General features: G+C 51.2%; 1 pseudogene across 1 annotated transcript; it reads right to left on the bottom strand.

Moving 5' to 3' along the window:
- Positions 1–14289: 14289 nt before the first annotated feature.
- LOC105506611 lies at positions 14290–17650 on the bottom strand (annotated as a pseudogene). Its single transcript, XR_001000951.1, has 2 exons — positions 16290–17650; positions 14290–16020 (listed from the first exon to the last, which is right to left on the bottom strand). The product of XR_001000951.1 is annotated as an uncharacterized LOC105506611 (transcript).

Genomic DNA, 17650 nt, shown 5'->3' on the forward strand with positions numbered 1-17650 from the left:
TATTTCTGATTTTGCTTATTTAGATCTCTCTTTTTTTTCTTTGTTAATCTAGCTAGCGGTTTACTGGACCTGTTTATCGTTTCAAATAATCAACTTTTGGTTTTGCTGATTCTTCGTATGAATTTTTGTGTCTCAATTTCATTAAGTTATTAACTCTGATTTTAGTTATTTCTTTTCTTCAGCTGTCTTCTGGGTTAGTTTGTTCTTGTTTTTCTAGTTCCTCTACGTGCGATATTAGATGGTTAATTTGAGGTCTAACTTTTTGAGGTAAGCGTTTTAGCACTATCAACTTTCCTCTTAATACTGCTTTTGCTGCATCCCAGAGATTTTGGTACTTTGTATCTCTGTTTTCATTTCTTTCAAAGAATTTTTTTGATTCTGTGCCTTTATTTTGTTGTTTACCCCCAAAATCATTCAGGAGCAAGTCATTTAATTTTCATGTAATTTTGTGGTTTTGAGAGATCTTCTTAATTTAATTAATTTTTTTTTTTTTTTTTTCGAGACAGAGTCTCACTCTGTTGCCCAGGCTGGAGTGCAGTGGCATGATCTCAGCTCACTGCAACCTCTGCCTCCTGGGTTCAAGTGATTCTCCTGCCTCAGCCTCCCGAGTAGCTGGGACTACAGGCGCCCGCCACCACGCCCAGCTAATTTTTTGTATTTTTAGTAGAGATGGGGTTTCACCATGTTGGCCAGGCTGGTCTCAAACTCCTGACCTCAAGTGATCTGTCCACCTTGGCCTCCCAAAGTGCTAGGATTACAGGCGTGAGCCACTGCATCCGGCCAAAATCTTCTTAGTATTTTCTGTCTTTTTTCTACTGTGGTCCAAGAATATGGCTGGTATAATTTTTAGTTTTTTGAATGTATTGAGACTTGCTCTGTGGCCGAGCATGTGGTTGATCTTGGAATATGTTCCATGTGCAGATGAGAAGAATGTATATTCTGTGGCTGATGGGTGGAGTTTTGCATAGATGTCTAATAGGTCCAGTGGTCAAGTACTGAGTTTAAGTCCAGAATTTCTGTGGTAGTTTTCTGCCTTGATTTCTGCCCGGCCTTTGGTTTTGTTTTGTGTTTGCTTCCTGAATGTTTACACCTGAGAACATTAAGGAGCAAAACACTCCTGGGCTGGCCGGGCACAGTGGCTCATACCTAAAATCCCAGCACTTTGGGAGGCCAAGGAGGAAGAATCACTTGAGCCCAGGAGTTCGAGACCAGCCTGGGTAATGAAGTGAGATCCTGTCTCTAAAAAAAACACAAAACACCTGGCTGGGCACCATGGTTCATGCCTGTAATCCCAGCACTTTAGGAGGCCAAGGCAGGTGGATCACTTGAGGTCAGGAGTTCGAGACCAGCTTTGGCCAACATGGAGAAACCCTGTCTCTACTAAAAATACAAAAATTAGCCCAGCTTGGTGGCAGCTGCATGTAATCCCAGCTACTTGGGAGACTGAGGCAGGAGAATCGCTTGAACCCAGGAGGCAAAGGTTGCAGTGAGCTGAGCAGTGAGCCAACCTGGGCAACAGCGTGAGACTCCGTCTCAAAAAACAAAAACAAAAGAAAACAAAACAATCAACACTCCTGAGCTGACCACTACTGCCCATCATCCTCCAGACCCATTTCCCGTGGTCTTGGGCTCCCACCAGGCTGGCAGATAACCATCAGCCACAGCCATGCCCTGGAGGTGGGGCCATCTGGAACCAAGACTGATCCCTTCTGGACTCAGGACTGACTTTGTCATTTTTGAGGCCCAGTGCAAAATAAAAATATGGGGCCCCTTCTTGGAAAATGATTAAGAATTTCAAGATGGTGACAGCTAGGGCCAAATGTGGGGCCTTTATGAGGATGGGCCCTGCGTGACTGTGGAGGCTGCACTTCCATGAAGCCGTCCTGCTGGTGGCAGAGACCTTTCCAACCCTCCAGGGCCAGTTTCCCTAGAATTCCCTGTGCCCCATGTCGACGCCTCTCCTTTGTTCTCCCTTTTCCTTCTCCAGTGCCCTCTCACATCCTCTTTTCTGCAAAATGAGCCAGGAATCTTGGCTGGTATGGCCTCCCCTTGATGTCTTCAGGGCTGTTGGGTTTCCCTTGACATTCATCTGGGGGACTCTGCCTCTTGCTCTGGCATCATTTTGTCCCTCTATTGCCATGGCTGGCTACATGTGAGGAACCTGGACCACATGGGGCTAGATTGCAAATTGGTACCCCGTGTTTTACCTGTGTTTCTCACACTGGGCCAGCCCACTTCTCCAGCCTCATGCTCTCATGTGCTGAGCAACAATCTCAAGGCATTCTGGGCCCTGACATGACTTCAAGCTTTTGAATAGTGTGGCAGAGACGAGCTGTATATTTGCTAATTTCATTGTACACGCCTCCTGGCCCACTGGAAGACTACATTTCCCAGTGGCCTGTGCAGCTAGGTGAGACCACGTGACCTGTGACGGCCAATGAAATGTGAGGGGAAATGAAGTACAGGACTCCTAGGCCATGTCCCTCTGCCATGTTTGCTCCCCCGACCTGCCTGTTTGTGACACAGATGGTGGAGCTACAAGATGGAAGCAATCCCTTCTGACTTTGCAGTCTCCCTTAGAGGCTACACGATGCCCTTCTCCCAGCCCAGGGGCTCAGGGAACATATCTAGGGGATTGGCTTTCTCCCCATTTTTCAAGGTGGGTCCTTGCCACCAGCCTCCTTGTTTTCAGGAAGCTCCATGCAGCCAGGGACATGACATTGGCCACAGAGGCAAAGTCATGGTGGGGGCTGGATGCAGTGGCTCACACCTGTAATCCCAGCACTTTGAGAGGCCAAGGCAGGTGGATCACTTGAGGCTAGGAGTTTGAGACCAGCCTGGCCAGCATAGTGAAACCCTGTCTCTACTAAAAATACAAAAATTAGCTGGGCATGGTGGTGTGTGCCTGTAATCCCAGCTACTCGGGAGGCTGAGGCAGGAGAATCACTTGAACCCAGGAAGTGGAGGTTGCAGTTTGCTGAGGTTCCACTACTACTGCACCCCAGCCTGGGTGACAGAGCAAGACTCTGTCTCAAACAACAATAACAACAACAACAACAACAAACAAACAAAGTCACGGTGGGGACTTGAACACGAATTCTGCTCTCTGGGTCTCAGCTCCCCCACTGGAAAGAAGGCAATCCCCCAGCCTCTCATGATGGAATCTGGTCCCGAGGGCAGCTGAGAGCTGTCCCCTCACTCTCTCTGGCTACATCCAAGGGAAGACCTGACTGTGATCTTTGCATGGAGCCCCCACAGGTCGGCTCCTCTGAGCTTGGCATCGTTTGTAGAAGCCTGAAGATGATAACCCTCTGGAAAGACTTTTCCAATATGAATATGTGGGGATGGGCAGGTGTGGCTTCAAAGTTGCAAAAAGGTTCAGTCCAGCCTTGCCCCCACTTACCAGCAGGATGACCTTGGGCAAGGAACACCTTCTGTCTGAAGAAGATATTTTATCCACCCAGGATTAAGTGAGGACAGCACAGACTTTATTTCTCCGAGACTCAATTTCCTCATCTATGAAATAGAAATAGAACTATATCTACCTCATGGGGTTGCTGGGAGAGTCAAAGGAAATAAGGCACCGTATGTAGAGTTGAGCAGGGAGCCTGGTCCTAGGTGTTTAGTGAATGTCAATGTCAAAATGACTGAGTGCCTGCCCCTCAGCAGCCTTGCTCCTCCCAGCTCTACATGCAGGCCCTGGGGACTCCCCTGAGTGGTTTGATGATTTCCAGGGCTGCTCACAGCCCTTCATCTGGAATGGGGTGCAGCAGTGTGGGGGCCTTCTTAGGGGTAGGTCCCTAGTGCCTCATTTAGAGTTTTGAAGAGGCAGCCAGTGTCCTGTGCAGACAGCATTCCAAGGCCTGGAAGGCCCACCAATCACCAAGTTCTAGCACAGGCCCAGTCAATCACTCCCGCAACCTGCTGCAGACGGGCTAGCAGAAGATCAGACGCCCTGGTTGCTGAGGGTTAATTACCAACTTGGCACCATCGGCTCAGGGAGAACTTGCAAGAGTCTTTCTGTCTCTTTTTGTCTGTTTCCAAAGACATAAACATTTGTACTGCAAGTGGCCCAGGGGACCTGGAGATGTTTATTTTGTAGTTAACAAAGAGAAAGACATTTTGACTTGGGAGCTGAGTATTCTGCTGGCCCGAAGGAGAAGCTTCTGGGAGACTCCCCGCACTGGGAGGTGTCTCCAGGAGTGGCTCAGTGTGGGGCAGGGCAGTGGCGTGGGTGATGCTGGGCAGTAGAATAGATGTCTAGTCCAGGGCATTGGCCAGGCCCCTTCCTGGGGGCAAGCAGGGGAAGCAGTGTTCCTCAGTGTTCCTAATGTGTGTTGGAAACACATGCACCAGCGTTTTGACAGTGCTTCTACTGAGCAGTGTGACAGTGAAAGAGACTTATGTTGTTCTTTTTGCTTTGCGTGCTTTCCAAATTTTTTTTTATTTTTGAGACGGAGTTTCGCTCTTGTTGCCCAGGCTGGAGTGCAGTGGCACTGTCTCAGCTCACTGCAACCTCTGCTTCCTGGGTTCAAGTGATTCTCCTGCCTCAGCCTCCCGAGTAGCTGGGATTACAAGCATGTGCCACCACGCCCAGCTAATTTTTGTATTTTTAGTAGAGACAGGGTTTTGCCATGTTGGCCAGGCTGATCTCAAACCCCTGACCTCAAGCGATCTACTTGCCTTGGTCTCTCAAAGTGCTGGGATTACAGGTGTGAGCCACCTCACCCAGCCTCCAAATTTCTAAGTAATCCACCAACACTTTATTTTCAAACTTGCACGTGTAATTCATGAATGTAAGAGATTCAAACCACATATAAATATATCAAATAAAATGTGAAAATATAAGTGTCCTTACCTCCTCTTTTCGTTTTTTTTGGAGACAAGGTTTCACTCTGTTGCAGTGGTGTGATCATGACTCACTGCAGCCTACACCTCCCAGGCTGAAGTGATCCTCCCACCTTAGCCTCCTGAGTAGCTAGGACTACAGGCACGCACCACCATGCTTGGCTAATTTTCATATTTTTTGTAGACCCTGGGTTTTGCCATGTTGCCCAGGCTGGTCTCAAACTCTTGGGCTCAAGAGGCTACTTACCTTGGCCTCCCAAAGTGCTGGGATTACAGGCATAAGCAACTGCCCCTGGCTTCCTCCTCTTTTCCTTCCTTTCTTTTCCAAAGGTGACCACGATAAGAGTTAGGCACAGACCTTGCAGGACTTTGTTGGTGCCTTTGTATACACATACATATATTTCCCTCTGTCTTTTTAAAATTTGGCAAAAAGAAATTACACTTATGCTTTGTTCTTTGACTTGATTTTTTCACGTAAGGTATTCTGATACAGTATATGTAGAGGCACTACATTAATTTGTTCCTTTTTTTCATTGCCTTTGGAGATTATACACCACATTAATTTCAATGGTGAATAGGATTTCATAGTATGGAGGTAGAATAATTCATCTGATCACTTATCTGATGGAATGAGTCTTTTTTTTTTTTGAGACGGAGTCTTCCTCCTCGCCCAGGCTGGAGTTCAATGGTGCAATCTCGGCTCACTGCAAGCTCTGCCTCCCAGGTTCATGCCATTTTCCTGCCTCAGCCTCCCAGATAGCTGGGACTACAGGCGCCCACCACCTTGCCCGGCTAGTTTTTTGTAGTTTTAGTAGAGACGGGGTTTCACCGTGTTAGCCAGGATGGTCTCAATCTTCTGACCTCGTGATCCGCCCGCCTTGGCCTCCCAAAGTGTTGGGATTACAGGCGTGAGCCACTACGCCCGGCCGGAATGAGTTCTTTAGAGGGCTTGGTGAGAGTGAGACCTGGGCTAATGTCCAGGTTTAGGGTCAGGAAACCTGTGACATTATTTTTTTCTTTTTTCTTTTTTTGTTTTGAGATAGGGCTCTCGCTATTTTGCCCAGGCTGATTGTGAACTCCTGGACTCAAGGCATCCATTCCCTCAGCCTCCAGAGTTGCTGGGATTACAGGCACGCATCACCGCGCTGGGCAAAACAATCCGTGTAACTGTAATGGAAGGGCTTAAATGCAGTCGCGGTTCAGGGCTGGCCTTCTTCCGCAGATCTCCGGTCTTACCACGGGGCGGAGCTGGTGAGCAAGTCTGCGCCGGGATGGCTCCTGCAGGAAAGGCGAGGGCGGCAGGAGGCGGCGGCTGGGGGGCTTTGCCGCAGCGGGAGCCGGGGAGGGGGCTGGCAGCTCCTTACCTCTGCCGGCTGGGCCAGGGGCCTTAGCCTATTTGTCCACCTGCAGCACTGGGGGAACTATGAGGACATTCAAATTCTGCATTCGTTCCCTTACCTGAACCAACAGATAAGGAAATCCACTGCAGGCAGAGAGTCGGCAAAAAAGTATTTTCACCTAACAGCTAGGTCCCTAAGAAAGTGAAGGTCAGTAGATACTTTTATTAAATGGGGTCACATATTGAAGGTCTTGGGGAAAACCAGCTACTTGAAGGAACCAAATCAGGAATTATTCTCTAAGGAGGGAACTGGCCCTACTTTGTGCATTGTAAACTTGGAGTTTGATAAACTGGGTTCTCAATCTGAAAGGCAGGCACATCTGAGGTCCCCCCTGCTCCTGGTGGTCCCCCTAGTTTACTGATAAAAAATCGTTAAAATTTCTTGAGGACTCACAGGCCAGTCACTGAGTTAAATATTGTACCTTTCTTATTTCATTTAATCTTCACGACAACCCTATGAGAAACTACTGCTGTATCTATTTTCTTTTCTTTTCTTTCTTTCTTTTTTTTTTTGAGACGGAGTCTCGCTCTGTGGCCCAGGCTGGAGTGCAGTGGTGCAATCTCTGCTCACTGCAAGCTCCGCCGCCTCCTGGGTTCACGCCATTCTCCTGCCTCAGCCTCCCGAGTAGCTGGGACTACGGGCGCCCGCCACCTCGCCTGGCTAATTTTTTTGTATTTTTAGTAGGGACGGGGTTTCACCGTGTTCGCCAGGAGGGTCTCGATCTCCTGACCTCGTGATCCGCCCGCCTCGGCCTCCCAAAGTGCTGGGATTACAGGCGTGAGCCACCGCGCCTGGCCTTATTTTATTTTATTTTATTTGAGATGAAGTCTCACCCTGTTAGCCAGGCTGGAGTGCAATGGTGCGATCTCAGCTCACTGCAATCTCCGCCTCCCAGGTTCAAGCGATTCTCCTGCCTCAGCCTCTGGAGTAGCTGGGTTTACAGGTGCCCGCCACCAGGCCAGGCTAATTTTTTTGTATCTTTAGTAGAGACGGGGTTTCAACATGTTGGCCAGGCTGGTCTCAAATTCCTGACCTCGGGTGATCCTGATTCCTGACCTCGGGTGATCCCCGGATTCCTGACCTCGGGTGGCCCACCTCAGCCTCCCAAAGTGCTACGATTACAGGTGTGAGCCACTGCGCCCAGCCTTTATCTGTTTTCTAGATGAATAAATGGAGGTTATAAAGGAGCCAGGCATGGTGGCTCATGCCTGTAATCTCAGCACTCTGGGAGGCCACAGACGAGAGGATCACTTGAGCCCAGGTGTTCAAGACCAGCCTGAGCAATGTAGTGAGACCCTGTCTCTACAAGAATTTTTTTTTTTTTTAATCAGCTGGACATGGCAGCTCACGCCTGTGGTCCCAGCTACTCAGGAAGCTGAGATGGAAGGATTGTTCAAACCCAGGAGAGCGAGGCTGCAGTGAGCTATGATTGTGCTGTCAGAGGCAATGGAACCAGAGCGACTCCATCTTGAACAGGGGCTACTGAGTAAAATGAGGCTGAGACCAGCTGGGCTGCATTCTAAGGAAGTCAGACATTCTTAGTCACAGGATGAGATAGGAGGTCAGCAGGACTGGTTTCACAAGATACAGGTCACAAAGACCCCGCTGATAAAATGAGATGCAGTAAAGAAGCTGGACAAAACCCACCAAAACCAACATGGCAATGAAAGTGACCTCTGGTTGTCCTCACTGGTCATTGTATGCTAATTATAATCCTTTAGCATGCGGAAAGACACTCCCACCAGGGCCATGACAGTTTATGAATGCCACGGCAATATCTGGAAGTTACCCTATATGATCTAAAAAGGGAAGGAACCTTCAGTTCCGGGAACTCCCCACCCCTTTCCCGGAAAACTCATGAATAATCCATCCCTTGTTTAGTATATAATCAAGAAATAACTGTAAGTCTACTCAGTCAAGCAGTCATGCCGCTGCTCTGCCTACGGAGTATCCTTCCTTTATTCCTTTACTTTCTTAATAGACTTGCTTTCACTTTACTGTCAGCTCACTCTTGAGTTCCTTCCTGCTTAAAGCCAGGAACCCATGTGGCCTCCCAGGCTGAATCCCAGTTTCGGAGTTTACCCTGTGACGGTGTCACTGCTCTCCAGCCTGGGCGACAGAGTGAGACCCTGTCTTTAGAGAGAGAAAAAAAGGAAAGGTTGTCCTTGGCAGGCAGTGTGCCAGAGCCCCAAGAGTCAGCAGGAGAGGTGGGGGGACACGGGGGGCGGGGAGGAGCTAGAGAAAGTTGAGCAGATTCTGTCTCCCGCTTTCGTAAGAGATTTTTGGGGGCAGATCCCAGCCCAGTAAGTCAGTGCACAGAAGGGCAGGCCTCGCCCGCCTCACAGGACTGAGAAGAGAGGCGAGTTTCTAAGAGACTGGAGGGCTCCCTACATGGGAAAGGGAAGTGATTTTAGCCGCATTTGGCTGGGAGTTCGGCTGATGGTTCCAACTCATGGGTATTAGCGAAGGGGAACAAGGAATTGCTGAGGGTGGCAAATTGGTTATAATTAAGAGAACCTGGGAGACGCAAAACAATGTGAAGGCCACCAGCTGTCCTGGATCTGGAGCCTCTGTCCTTGGAGCCGCTTGCAGGGGGTTGGAGGGATGGCTCAGGAAACCAGCCGCCCTCCCCTACAGTGCAGACCATTCAGCAAAGACTGCGGGAGGATGGAGCCGCTCTGCCCGATATTCCCAGGGCCCAGGGGACTGCCCTTGCTCCTGGGCCTGCCTTCCTGCTTCACTGTCACCTTTTCTTCCTCCACAATTTAAATGCCTTGTCTCTTAGGAAAACAAACAGGCTTGGGAGTGGACTCAAATCCTGACTCCTGTGCTTTTTGTTTTGTTGTTTTGTTTTGTTTTGTTTTTAGATAGAGTCTTGTTCTGTCTCCCAGGCTGGAGTGCAACGGCACAATCTCGGCTCATGGCAACCTCCACCTCCCCGGTTCAAGCGATTCTCCTGCCTCAGACACCCGAGTAGCTGGGATTACAGGCACGTGCTACCACACCTGGCTAATTTTTGCATTTTTAGTAGAGACAGGGTTTCACCATGTTGGCCAGACTAGTCTCAAACTCCTGACCTCAAGTCATCCACCCGCCTCAGCCTCCCAAAGTGCTGAAATTACAGGGGTGAGACATCATGCCTGGCCGGTTTTTACACTTTTTAATTTGGGGGGAAAAAAATCAAAAGAATAGCATTTTGTAGCATTTCGTGACATGTGAATGTTATATAAACTTCAGGTTTTGGTATCCGTGAAGTTTTATGGGAACACAACCGTGCCCATTTGTTTACATATTGTCTGTGGCTAATAACAAGGGGGGCTTGGTGGCCCCTCATCCTCTGCTCCGCGTGGAGCTGCCCAGATGGCTCCAGAGCTTGCTGGAGTCACTGAGGGTCCCAGTGACTGGCCTGTGGTTCTGGTCAAAGGATCTGAGACTGTATGGCCTGCAAAGTCTAAAACATTTAGTATTTAGCCTTTACAGAAAATGTTTGTCAACCCCTGGCATAAGTGCCTGACAATAGGTGGTCAGTAAAATGTATCCTGTTATTCGTATTATTATTACTGTTACTGTTACCCCTTTTGGCCTCATTTTAACTTTCAAATAATCATACTCATGGCTTAATGGAGAGATTCTAAACCTGAGGTCCATGGAAGGGTTTCAGGGGACAGGGGGTCTCTGGACCTCTGCAGCCTGGCAGATGGGGTCTTTTTTGGGGGGAGAGGCTCCATCCAACCCCTGGTTCTCAAAGGGGTTTGTGTCATCAAATAGGTAAAAAAAAAAAAAAAAAGTGTAGGTTTGATCCTTCCTTGACCCAGGCAAATCGATCCACACTTGCCCTGGGCTGTCTGAAAGCCACATCCTTGAAGATGAGCTATTTGGGGGCCCACCCACTGCCTGTGTTGGAGGGGCCTGCAGCTCAACAGGAATGAGGACCCACAGCTTTGAAGCTAGTGGTCCCAGGCTGAGTCCAAACCTTGGCGGCCCCTAGCTGAACCCCTTCTCTGACCCTCGGTTTCCTTGTTGGGTTGCTGCAAAGATTAATCTGGTAATGTCTGTTGGTCACTTGGCACAGCGTCTGGTACACAATAGGTACTGCAGAGATGGTAGTGATTACTAATCTTATTGTCCCTGCACATTCCAAAGTGCTTTCCTCAGCTCACTCAGACCCAGGAAAAGCTGCCCCTGTATTTGGCTGAATTTGAGGTCTAAATACCCGTTGAGGGCCCTTAATCTTTATCTTTGGTACCAGCAAATGAGGCAAGTCCACTGAACATTCACGTGATCAATATGCAAAGAAGCATGACCCTCAGTGAAGTTTTTAAGAGTTCAGTGACCTCATTTGAACAGAGACAATGCTTTTAAGAGTGAAATAAACGGGATCTGCAGCCTCGCTATTGCAAAAGCCCTGGCTGTTTCTGAGTGGTTGGTGTTTCTCCCAGAGGGGTTACTCTGAAGCTCAAGCTTGGGTCTACTTTCCCCCTAAAACGCTTCTTGTGGAGCCCCTTTTCCCAGTTCAGTCACTCAGAGCTAACAGGTTTATTCCAAAGCCCAGCAGCCACCACCGGGAGGGGACAGGGTGTCTTTGCAGCCGGGCTGTCCTGGAGATGGGCGTCCTGCACAGACTGGTTCATGTTCAGCCCAGCAGGCACTGCCCACCCCCAGTTGCTGGGCTTAGGCCCATTCAGCGGAGGCCTGGTGGCTCCAGACAACAGCTAGAGACCAGAAGTGAAGACTTCCAGCTACAAGCAAATGTTGCTGCTTCTTGAGGTTGAAATATTCTATCCCTAAAGTGTCCCTTTCAGCTGAGCAAAAACAATCCCCCATCGGGACCCGACCTCGCCACAGAGGAACAAAAGCTTCCCAGTTCTCTGAGTGCCAGAGACTGTCTGCAGTTTCAAGCACGCATGGCCCAGAGGGGAAAGAAGATGGTCATGTGACTTCCAAGCCTGGAGACAAGGTCACCCTTGTCCAGCCCTATTCCCCTTCATGGGAAGAAGAGCCTTTGACTGCCTGACAAAGGATGGGGCTGGTGCTGCCGTGGTGCTGGCTCCTGGGTGGATTCTCCAATGTCTGCGTTTCTCGGGTTCAGGAGAACACAGGGCAAGGTCAGTGGTCCCCAGAGTCCACTCAAATGGGTGTGAGGGTCTCATCCTGGCCTCATTGTCCCATAATCCCAAAGTGGTTTTTTAGGTAGGACAGTTGCACATTCTGGCTGCATTTATTTATTTTTCTGTTGCAGCATAATTTGGCCCTAAGAAATTCACCAGCAAGGCCACCCCGTTTGTTTTCTACCAGCCATTTCCTGCCATTAAAAATATTTTCCTTCATGGAAGGAAAGAGCTTCTGGGAGAGAGAAGGAAAGCCCAGTGAAGAGAAACAGTCAAGCGAAGCTCACCTTTAAAGGAGCCATCCTGGGCCGGGCGCGGTGGCTCGCACCTGTAATCCCAGCACTTTGGGAGCGCGTGGCGGGCGGATCACCAGGTCAAGAGATCGAGACCATCCTGTCAACACGGTGAAACCCTGTCTCTACTAAAAATACAAAAATTAGCCAGGTGTGGTGGCGGGCACCTGTAATCCCAGCTAGTCGGGAGGCTGAGGCAGGAGAATCGCTTGAACCCAGGAGGCAGAGGTTGCAGTGAGTTGAGATCGTACCACTGTACTACAGCCTGGTGACAGAGCGAGACTCTGTCTCAAAAAAAAAAAAAAAAAAAAAGGTGCCATTATGTTGCAACAGCCGCAACAGTGTTGGGGCTGGCTGCCGGGTGGAGGCAGAAGTTAGCCAGGGAGGGGACAGTGGTGAAGTGAAGGGTGTGGACTCTGTGTCCAGGCAATGCTTCCAGGGATTCTGATGTGGTAGGTCTGGGGTGGGGCCCAGAAACCTGCAGTTTAACAGAGCACGTAGGGATTCCCAGGCAAGTGGTCAAATGCATCCCACCGAGAGCCATGTCTGCGGTGGTAATATTCTTTAGCTGGACTGGCCTGTGCCCTCTTTCCTCAGAGAACCCTATCCTAGCAAAAACTGGCTGGATGAGGGAGACTTCACCTGGCCCAGCTGTCTCCTGAGAATCTGGAACTGGGACTCAAAGCCCCAGCAGTCTATGTGTGCTGGTCAGGTTAGAATCTTTACTCGCCAGGCTCAGGGACTCATGCCTGTAATCCCAGCACTTTGGGAGGCCGAGGCGGGCAGATCACCTGAGGTCAAGAGTTTCAGACCATCCTGGCCAACATGGTGAAACCCCATCTCTACTGAAAATACGAAAATTAGCTGGGCGTGGTGGCGGGCGCCTGTAATTCCAGCTACTCCGGGAGGCTGAGGCAGGAGAACCGCTTGAACCTGGGAGGCGGAGGTTGCAGTGAGCAGAGATTGCACCACCGTACTCCAGCCTGGGCGACGAGCAAAGCTCCGTCTCAAAAAAAAAAAAAAAAAGCTTTGCCCATAGGTTATTTGGCTTCCAGGGGAGTCCTTGTTTCCTGTCCTACCCCTGCCCAACCTGGTCCTGCCAGGCACTCACTCACTGCCTCAGTGCATCCCAGGACACTCTGAGGGGTGGCCCCAACACTCACCCTGAGGATGCTGCCTGTGTCCATGTTCCCTTGGGTTGTGCAGAGCCCTGTGCTCCTTGGGGGGGCTCAGGCTGTCTGTCCAATGCCTGCTGGACAGCTCTGCCTCAGTGTCCCACAGGGACCACAGTGAATTTAGCCCAAAAGGAATTCATCAGGTTTCCTCTCACACCTGGCACCTTTTCCATTCCTTATGTCAAAGAATGGCCCCTCTCTCTGCTCAGGCACCCATGTCAGGTACCCGCGCACCATCCCAGACACCTCCTCATTCTTAACCCCCACCTCTACTCTAGAATGAAAGGAACATCTACCTTTGATGGAAAGCATACTGCAGGTAATAATAATTCATAGAGCCCAGTGCCTCACAAAGGCAGGTACTGTAACTGTCTCCATTTGACAGGTGAGAAAACAGGTACACAGGGCCGTGTTACTTGCCGCAAGTCACATAGTGAATAGTGGAACTGGGATGTGAGCCTGAGCTACCCACCCCATGCATGTGCCCCTGCTCTGGAGATGTGGTCAGCGTCTCTCTCCACAGCACTGGCGTGGGGGCCCAGGCATGCCCTCAGCATCTCCTGGTTGGGCCTGTAGAGTCTCCTGACTGGTTTCCTTGCCCTCGGTCTTACCCTGCTCAGATCTGTTTTCCCAGATGCAAGGAGAAACGCTTTCTAAACTGGGAATCTGATGTCACTCCTCCGCTGAAACCCTTCAAAGGCTCCCTGTTTTACTCTCACTGGCCTCACAGAGAATGAATGGAGGAAACTGAATCCTGGAGGGCTGACTCCAGGGCTGTGCTCCCAGCTACTGTCCCCCACGGCCTCCCCATGGCTCAGCTGTCTCATCTGCCAAAGAGGGAAAGTGGTACCCACGGCGAAGAGTTGTAGGATGTGCACAGTGTCTGCCAGCGGAGTGCCTGGCACAGAGTGGGCAGCTCATACATGGAGCTTCTATTAGCTTCTTTCCTTCCTAAGAAGGAAAGGGTGGGGCAAGAAGTGGGTGGAGAGGAGGAACTGGTTGCTCTGAGAGGCAAAGTCAGTTCCACCTGGGATAATAATTACATAAGCACTTTAGATGCATTTTGTCAAAACATAACCTCCATAGCCTCCTGAGGAAGAGATTCCATTACCCTTTTCAGATGGGGAAGCTGAGGCTGAGGAGTCAAGGGACCAACTCCAGGCCGGCTTGAGCCCAGATTTCTCTGATGCAGAGCCCTGTGCTCTGCCCTGACCCTCCTTGGACGTGCGCTGCAGTGCAGTGGTTTTGGAGTACCTAATCTTTCCGATCTTACCAGCTGAAGGTCAGCTGTGGGTCAAAGCTGTGACAAGACTGGAAGAAATTTGGAGGCACTGCTAGGAAAAAGCAACCAAAAGGTGAGGACTGGCACCCAAGGGAAGGTAAGAATCCCACCACAGACACCCTCCGCTTGTCCCACGGTCTCTGGGGAACTCCCGTAGAAATGACAGCGTAGGGCCCATCACTATTTCTACAACAATGAGAATATTTATTTTTTCCAGAAAGTAAAAATAACATTTTTTTCTCTTTTGTAAAAGTACCATTACATTCCATTTTCTTAAATAACAAAATCCTAAAAATATATATTAAATTGTATACAGTGCATCACACTTCATCTTATATTTTAAAATACATGATGTTTCTATTTTATTCTCAAAGTTGCATATTAAGAGCATATTTACAAATAAAGCCTTGTCATCCAAAGTCAAAATCCCTGCTGGGAGGTGAGTTTGGATGTGGGAAGGTCTTGGCGTGCATGAGCCCCACGATGGCAGCTCCCGTGCAGGCGGGAAAGGGCCCTCCAGTCTTTGTGTCTAAAGACCCTTCCTTTCTGAAGCAGATTTCCCTCTGACTTTCCTCCACACCTCACTTCTGCCTCTGTACCCAACTCAGCAAGACGGAAGCCTGTGAGATGTGCCCACCAGGGGTCTGCAGTCAGAGGGTGAAGCCCTGTCACCCCTGAGCCATCCAGCCTGAGGGGAGACAGCTGTGGCTGGAAGGCTTGAAAAACACCCCACACCAGGGAAGCTAAGCTGAGACCTGGCCAGGAGGTAGAACAGTGAGGAAGGTAAACAAAGACACCAGAGGAAACAATCCAAACTCCCAAGGTAGGAACAAAAGCCGACATCAAACACCACATGGGAGATCTGAGCCCTAACTGTGCCAGGCGGTGGGGTGGGGAGCTGCCCGGCTCCGTGGGAGACCTGGCCTGGCCTGAGCAGACCAGGGAGGCAGGGTCTCGGAGGCCATCCGCATGTAAGTGCTTGTGAAGAGTAAGTGTGCAGTGCCAGGATGCATCGGGGCTGGGTGATGGCCTGGCTGGGCTGCAGGCAGATCCTGAGCCTGGCCAGGAAGGCTCCTGCCTGGGCCGACAGTGGGGCATGTGGGTGGAGCCACACCCAGGCACTCCGGTGGGTTCTGCCTGAGGGCCAGGACAGCTGAACTTGCTAGTGCTTTGATCTCTGTGGGCTTCTGGCCGATTGGAGTCTTGAGCCGGAGCCCACTCTTCAGAAGTTAGAGCAGCCTGGTTTCCTCGCTCACGCCCAGAGAGGCCTCAAGCCTGTCCTGATGTGGGGGACAGGGTTGGTGAAGGCACTCGGGTTCATTCCTACTCATTCTCTGCTTTGCAAGCAACTGGACAAACGGGGAAGAACAGGGCACCGTGTGCCTCCCGCCTGCCTTCTCAGAAGGGCCAAAGACACTGAGAAACACCGCGGGGCCACAGCTGGCCAAGGCATAGTCACCACGGAGAGTGACAAGATCAGCTGGTGAGGGCTCTCCTGTTGGCACATGTACCAAGAAGGCAGGGCCTGGCGCCAGCGGGGAACAGGGTGAGGATGGCACGCGGGCCCAGGGCCCCGGCAGCCTCCTCCCACGCTCTGTCACCTCAGGAGAGGCTTTGGCCAGGGTGCTTTCAGAGCTCCGCCCACAGTGGTCCCCAAAGCCCCTCCCCTGCCTCTTCCACAGTCTTCTGCCATGCGTTCCGACGTTGACTTTCCCAGGGTTACCCTCTTCCCGCCACCTCCAACCCCCACTTTATCTCATCCAAGGAGTTTCCTCAAAGTTCAAGTGCCACCTCCTCCGTGCTCCTGGAAGCCCACGTCATCTCTTCTGGAACAGTTTCTTTCTCAGGTGTTTACTTAGCTGCAGTGGCCTTCTGTGGGGTGTTGCTGACTTTTTTTTTTTTTTGAGACGGAGTCTTGCTCTGTCGCCCGGGCTGGAGTGCAGTGGCTGGATCTCAGCTCACTGCAAGCTCCGCCTCCCGGGTTTACACCATTCTCCTGCCTCAGCCTCCCGAGTAGCTAGGACTACAGGTGCCCGCCACCACGCCCGGCTAGTTTTTTGTATTTTTTAGTAGAGACGGGGTTTCACCGTGTTAGCCAGGATAGTCTCGATCTCCTGACCTCATGATCCGCCCGTCTCGGCCTCCCAAAGTGCTGGGATTACAGGCTTGAGGGTGTCCCTGACTTTCTAAGTGGTTCTAACTGAGCCCATAGCCAGGCTGCACAGGACCCAGCACCCATGGAGGCTTAGCCTGGGGTGATTTACAGCCCTCCTGCCCCTACGCTGTCCTGAGCCAGGTTTGGGTTTCCCGGGACTGCTCCACGGATCGTAAATTGGTCCTAGAGGCACTGGGCCATGCCAGGGCCAGGCAGGAGGAGAAGCGCTGGGGCATCCCCGGCACCTCCCAGGCCCTCCGAGGAAGTGCTGCCCCCACTGCAGGCTCCGACAGCACATTGGCCTGGGCATGGCCTCCCCTGACTGAGATGTGAGGAGGGCAAGGTGGGCATTTGGGCTGTAGGACACCCCAGAGGCCAGTGCTCAGTGTCAGCCCCAGGCAACTGAACTGCCCCCTGGCCGGGTGAACTCTTCTGGGGCCACATGCCACATTCTCTTTGTGCTGCACATGGCTCTATTCACAGCACAGGGCCCGCTGGGATGACACACACCTGACACTTGTGTTTGAAAGAGATTCCACAATCAGTGTGAATAGCTTGGAGGGGAGACTGCACGTGTCGATATGTTTCCAGCGGTCCTCCTGTGTGACGGGCCTCTTGGAGACAGAGGCCTGCGGACAGCTGCTCTTTCCAGATCAAAGCATGAAGCCTGCACCGAGCAGCTCTGTGCCCTCAGCTGGCCTCCCACGGGGCCTGGGGTGGCAGTCCTGACCCTGTCTGCCTGTGACACATTGCTCCATTTCCCTCCTCTGAAGGCCCCTCTGCCTGAAGCTCTGAGCACCTCTCCTGAACTCAGGCTGCCGAGTGTCACCTCTCCCTGCAGACACTTCCCGTGTGGCCCTCTTTCCTCCCAGGGGTGGCAGGTGCAGAGGTGTTGCCAGAACCTCAGTAGGAGCCCCAGCAGGCAGTGGCTCAGGGCTTGGGGGAGGTAGGCAAAGTGCTGCAAAGAGGAAACGCCAAGGCCAGAGCTGCAACAATCACCCAGGCCCGAATGCCTTGGGGAGAGGCATGCTCTGACGAGGGCCTAGGCCTGGCCAGCAGAGGCACAGTCTGCTTTTCTCAGCTGCTGTTGACAAAGCCTGCTTCCAGATGGCAAGGACTTTTAAATTAGTGATGGCACTTACCTCCCAACCAGCAGCCACTACAGCTGCGGCTCTCAATCTTAGGAGGAGCTCCTTGGAGGAGCTCCAATTCCCAAACCCACCCTCTCCTCGCACCAATCTCTGCAGCCCAACTCCCTATCTAAGGGACAGGGTGACATGGGACTGGGGACAAGAGCGCTCTCCTTCCCCACTGAGCCATTCCTAACCCCACATGGTCCCCACAGGAGGGGCAGAGAGCACAGATGGCTCTTGGGGTGTTTTTTATCTT

Source organism: Colobus angolensis, unplaced genomic scaffold (genome assembly GCF_000951035.1).
Source record: "Colobus angolensis palliatus isolate OR3802 unplaced genomic scaffold, Cang.pa_1.0 Scaffold139, whole genome shotgun sequence".
Taxonomy (NCBI): Eukaryota; Metazoa; Chordata; class Mammalia; order Primates; family Cercopithecidae; genus Colobus; species Colobus angolensis.